Source organism: Carlito syrichta, unplaced genomic scaffold, assembly GCF_000164805.1.
Source record: "Carlito syrichta isolate Samal-C Ts95f unplaced genomic scaffold, Tarsius_syrichta-2.0.1 Scaffold287880, whole genome shotgun sequence".
NCBI classification, from domain to species: Eukaryota; Metazoa; Chordata; class Mammalia; order Primates; family Tarsiidae; genus Carlito; species Carlito syrichta.
In genome coordinates, this window is record NW_007231976.1 from 158,248 (window position 1) to 164,367 (window position 6,120).

The following is a 6,120-nucleotide window of genomic DNA, read 5'->3' on the forward strand; positions in this document are numbered from 1 at the left end:
TGGAAAGATATGGGAGATTTGGTTGTAATAATTCACACTTAACAAAAGATTAGGAAAGTGTGAATGAGGGTGAAGTGCATATGTAACAAATTGGGAAAGATCTTTCAACACTCCAAATTTATTATCCACTAGGATTTCCATATTTCCAAAATGACTTATAAATTTGATGCATATGGTAAAACATTTAACCGATCTTCAAAATGTACTCAACATCAGAGAGTTAATATTGGAAGAAGTTTACACAAATGTAATATATGTGAAAAAGTGTTTCATAATTCATACAGATGTAAATAAATGTGACAAAGCCTTTCACTTTTGTTCAGGTCTCACTGGATATACTTGGAGCCATACTAGAGAGACACCATTCAAATGTGAAAAATGTGACAAAGCCTTTCATCAGTACTCACATCTTACTCGACACCAGAGAATCCATACTGAAGGGAAACCCTACAAATGTGAAGAATGTGGCAAAGCCTTTTGCTCTTTTCAAGGATTTGCTGGACATTCGAGGATCCATACTGGAGAGAAGCCCTACAAATGTAAAGAATGTGGCAAAGCCTTTCACTTTCATTCAGGACTTGGTGCACATATGCCCACCCATACTGGAGAGAAACCCTACAAATGTAAAGAATGTGGCAAAGCCTTTCGCTCTTATTCAGAACTTGCTCATCATATACAGATCCATACTGGAGAGAAACCTTACAAATGTAAAGAATGTGGCAAAACCTTTCGCTCTCATACAAGACGTGCTGAACATATGAGGATCCATACTGGAGAGAAACCCTACAAATGTAAAGAATGTGGCAAAGCCTTTCGCTCTTATTCAGGACTTGCTGAACATACAAGAATCCATACTGGAGAGAAACCCTACAAATGTAAAGAATGTGACAAAGCCTTTCACTTTTATTCAGGACTTGCTTCCCACAGGACTACCCATACTGGAGAGAAACCCTACAAATGTAAAGAATGTGACAAAGCCTTTGGCTTTTGTTCAGAACTTGGTCGACATATAAAGATTCATACTGGAGAGAAACCCTACAAGTGTAAAGAATGTGGCAAAGCCTTTCGCTCTCATTCAGAACATGCTCGACACATGAAGATCCATACTGGAGAGAAACCCTATAATTGTAAAGAATGTGGTAAAGCCTTTCGTTCTCCTAGTGGATTTGCTCAACATATAAAGACTCATACTGAAGGGAAACCCTATAAATGTGAAGAATGTAGCAAAGACTTCCGCTCTCATAAAGCATTTGTTGGACATATGAGGATCCATACTGGAGAGAAACCCTATCGATGTGAAGAATGTGGCAAAGCTGTTCGTTCTGATAAAGGATTTGCTAGACATATGAGAATCCATAGTGGAGAGAAACCCTACAAATGTGAAGAATGTGGCAAAGCCTTTATGCTTCACTCATACTTCACGATACATCAGAGAGTCCACACTGGAGAGAGACCCTACAAGTGTAAAGAATGTGACAAAGCCTTTAAATGGTACTCAAATCTTATTGAACATGAGAGAATCCATACTAGAGCAAAAACCTACAAAAGTGAAGAATGTGACAAAACCTTTCACTTTCATTCAGTACTTGTTGGACATATGTGGAGCTACACTGGAGGGAAACACTACAAATGCAAAGAATGTGACAAAACCTTTCGCTCTCATTCAGGACTTGCTCAACATATGAACATCCATACTGGAGAGAACTACAAATGTTAGGAATGTGACAGATCCTTTTTTCAGTACTCAGGTCTCATTGGACATCAGAGAATCCATACTAGAGGGAAACTCTACAAATGTAAAGAATGTAGCAAAGTCTTTTGCTCCCTCTATAAGGGACTTGCTGGGCATATGTGAATGCATACTGGAGAGAAACCTTACAAATGTGAAGAATGTGACAAAGCCTTTATTCAATACTCATGTCTTATTCAACATCAGAGAATTCATACTGGGGACTAGCCCTAGGAATATAAAGAATGGGGCAAAACTTAAACCATTACTCCAGCTTTCCTCAACATCAGGGAGTTTATACTCAGTAAATTTCCTATACCTGTAAAAGAGTGAGAAAACATTTATCAAAATATAAGCCTTAGTGAGCCTGGGGAGAGAAGATTTACAGATGTAAAGTTGCATTTTCTTTGTACCACAGACCTATTGAATGTATAAATGTAAAGAATGAAGCTGATAACTGTAGCTAAACCTCTATTTAACATTAGGAAATTTGCATTGGAACGAAGGTCTGCAAACTTAATGAATGTGGAATGATCATTGTTCAAATTATATGCCCAAGAAAACACCAGGATGATCATACTGAAAAATTTACACATGATATATGTGGAAACATGTATCAAAGTCAAAACAATTAGATAAATTATTTACTTACATGTTGAGTAGGAACAGAAGATTGATTTTTTTCTTCTTCTTTTTTTAGGGAGGTATAATTGTATTCCATGTATACTTTTGTTTGAAGTGGGTGCTCAGGGTGACACTTTTGGGCACTGAAATAAAAAACAAACACTGAGTGTTTTAGAAACCACTTGTTTTACCAGTTGGATATGAAGTAAAAAAATGAGGGCAGGCAATTAATATCTTGATGTATTTTCATAATATCAATACCTACATGTCCTACTAAGTATTATTTCATAAGGTAGAGATGTTTTCACGGATATCAGAGAGAAGGTTGTTTCTCTCTAAAAAGACATTTATTGTAAATTTATGTTTAGTAAGATTTACTTTTTTTAATGAATACATTGGACTTTTTTTTGAGGTGTGACCATTTGAAAAAAACTCACAGACTAACCACAAAGCCTAGAAATATATCTTAAGCAGTTAATATGTCACAAATACATAAAATATATGTATATCCTAGTGTATTTTGCCATTTACTACCATAAAACATAAAAAACTATCATAAAAAGGTAAACTTAAAATTGAAGTGTTACAGATTATACAGGACACCATTAGCAGTTGAGAAAAGTGTGGCAAATGTTAAGATGCAGTATTAAATCATACTGCATAAAATTACCTATGGCACATAATATACCATTTAATAATTTTGTGGCCACTTCCTACCACTATGTAATGAGTGCAGGTGTTGTGAAATTCTAATTAACACACCATGTGATACTGGTGTTTCTATACGAGCAGTTGGTCTCAGCAGGGTCAATCAAGAAAAGTATATAAAGTGATTATGGATCTGGTGAAAAGGTTAGGAACAAAGGGTGTTAAAATATAGATCTTAAGGACATTCAAGAGTTAACAGGTTAATGACTTAAGAGGGGTTAGCTCCAGGGGAGTTAACAGCTAATAACTTAAGAAGATGAGTGCTTCCAACCCCACATTCGGTAATAAGAAAGATGCAGAAGAGGCCAGGCACATACCTATGATACCAGCACTTTGGGAGGTGGAGGCACGATGATTGCCTGAGGCTGAGCAACAGTAAATCAAAACATTAGCCAGGCATTGTGTGTGCACCACTGCTTGGAGGCTATGGCAGGAGGATCACCTGAGCCCAGCAAGCATGCCACTGCACTGCACTGCCAGCAATTGCATGAGTCCCTGCCTCAAGAAAAATGACAGTGAAACAGCAGTGCCAGAAACAAATTAGCATTAGACAAGCTGGCAGAAGGATTGTGATGACTGGAAATTTCTTTTGACTACTTTTATAATGTGGGCCCTTGTAAAATAGGGCAATTAAACTGAAGCAACTAGTGGAAGATTTGGTACCACATAAACACGCTTTTAGAGAAGTGAAAATGCAAAAAGATAAGACACAAATTAAGGTATGTTTCTGTATAGCTGTACCAAGTATCCTGCTCGCCTGTCACCCCTCCCGCTTTCTCCACCTCTTCTGCCACCCCTGAAACAGCAAGGCCTGGCTCTCCTCTTCCTTTTCTCCCCTCAGCTTCCTCCATCTGAAGACAGCTAGGATGAAGAATTTTATAACAATCCCCTCTCACTGAGTGAGTAGTAAGAATATTTTTCTTCCTTTTGATTTTCTCCTTTCTTTTTCTTTTGACTGTAGTGGGTACCCATGCAGGTTGGTTACATGAGTATACTGCATGATGATGAGATTTGGACTTGAACCCATCACCCAGACTTGAAGATGTGGCCCCACAGGCAAGTATTCAACTTTTGCCTCCCTCAGTCCCCCTTCATGAGTCCCCAGTGTCTGCCATTCTTATCTCTATATCTGTGTGTACCCAGCGTTTCACTTATACACAAGAACATGCAGTATTTGGTTTTTTCTTTCTGGAGTTAATTCACTTATGATATTGGCAGAATACAGTATGTAACACACATAAGATACAAAATATGTTAATAAACTTTGTTAGTGATGGAATTTGGACAATAGTAGGCTATTAATAGTAATGTTTTGAGGTATTCAAAAGTTATGCTTGGAGTTTTGACTGTGAGTGGAGCAGTGCCCCTAACCCTTGCGTTGTTCAAGGGCCACCTGTATTAATTTAAATGTTTTCTTTTGCTTTGGAGTCGATCACCCAGGCTTTTGGGCAGTGGCATGATCACGACTCACAGCAGTCTCAAACTCCTGGGCTCATATGATTCTCCTGCATCAACCTTCCAAGTAGCTAGGACTACAAATGTGTGCCACCATGCCTGAACAGTCTTTGAACTTTTGTAGAGATTGGGTCTCGCTATGTTTCCTAGGCTGGAATTCAAACATGTTAATAACTTCTGCCTCCTTCCTCGGGGAAGAAGGAGAACAGTGGAACATGAGTCCCACTTCTGGAATTTGGGGACTCACCCACAGACTGTTTTCAATCTCTCTTTACAAAGGCAGCTTAAGGAAATGGTGGTATACTTTGGATGACAGGTTGGGTTTGTTGAGACAAAATATAAATGATTCTTACAGTACCAAAGAGACTAGTACCATAGACCACAAATATAGCAAATAACAATGAGCTATTGAGCATGGTCAGAACTATTTAACTGGAAGAGTAGATGCACAATTCCAGAGAAAACACATTCTGAGAACAGGTATGAGAGCCTCCCAGAAAATCTTAATGATTGGTGTTACACTTATGTAGACAAAGTAACGTTATAAAGGTTATGACAGGTAGCTCTTTTTAAAATGTTCAAATGTTGACAGTATTACAAAGCATACAAAGAATCAGAGAAAGATGACCCAATTAATAGAACAATAAAAAATCCAAAATCAACCCCAAAGAAACAAAGATACATATACTCTGACGAAGTATTCGAAAGAACCACCTTAGAAAAATAAATAAAAACCAACTTGATGATTAAGAAGTGAAACAAGAATACAGATGATTAAACAAAGCGAGGAAAAGACTATCCACAAATAGATCAAATAACTCAGTCAAAAACACAGATCTGTGGAGCTGAAAAATACAGAAAAGTCAGAAATCCTCAAATGTAATGAAAAAAATGATTAGTGAACTCAAGATAACCAAACATACAGATAGGTTATCAAAGTTTTGTGCCAGGTGTGATGGTTCATGCCTGTAATCACAGCACTTTGGGAGGTGGAGGTAAGATTGCCTGAGCCCAGGATTTGAGACCAGCCTGTGTAACATGGTGAAACCTTGTCTCTACAATTAATTAGCTAGGTGTGTGGCACACACCTGTAGTTCCAGCTACTTGGAAGGCTGAGGCAGAAGAATTGCCTGAACACAGCAGGTTGAGGCTGCAGTGGCTATGAGCATGCTACTGCTTTCCAGTCTGGGCAACAGAGTGAGGCTCCAACTCAGAAAGAACAAAACAAAATAAAACTAGCCAGGCAAAAAGGCTTGTGCCTGTAGTCCCAGCTACTTGGAAGGCAGTGGCGGAAGCACCACCTGAGGCTATCAGGTCAATGATTCAGTGGCCATTAGCATGCCACTGCTCTCTGGCCTGGGTGACAGAGTGCGATTCTTACTCAATAAAATTTGAAAGTCACAGACAAAGAGATGCTTAAAGAAAGCAAGAGGAAACTGATGTGTCATCTGTAGGGGTGCTTCTATGAGATTATCAGTGGACTTCTCAGTAGAAATCTTGCAGGCCAGAAAGAATTTGAGTTATATAGCAAACACACTGAAAGAACAAAACTACTCAACAATACTAAATCCAGCAAACTTGTCCTTGAAAATGAAAAAAATACA

General features: G+C 38.3%; 1 long non-coding RNA gene across 2 annotated transcripts; it reads left to right on the forward strand.

The window, feature by feature from the left end:
• Positions 1-1,699: 1,699 nt before the first annotated feature.
• On the forward strand, positions 1,700-4,340 carry LOC110595206. 2 transcript variants are annotated; one of them, XR_002481665.1, is made up of 2 exons: positions 1,700-2,235; positions 4,023-4,340. It is a non-coding gene; the product is annotated as an uncharacterized LOC110595206 (long non-coding RNA). The 2 variants fall into 2 exon arrangements; XR_002481664.1 differs by lacking the exon at positions 1,700-2,235 and adding an exon at positions 2,896-3,780.
• Positions 4,341-6,120: the final 1,780 nt, after the last annotated feature.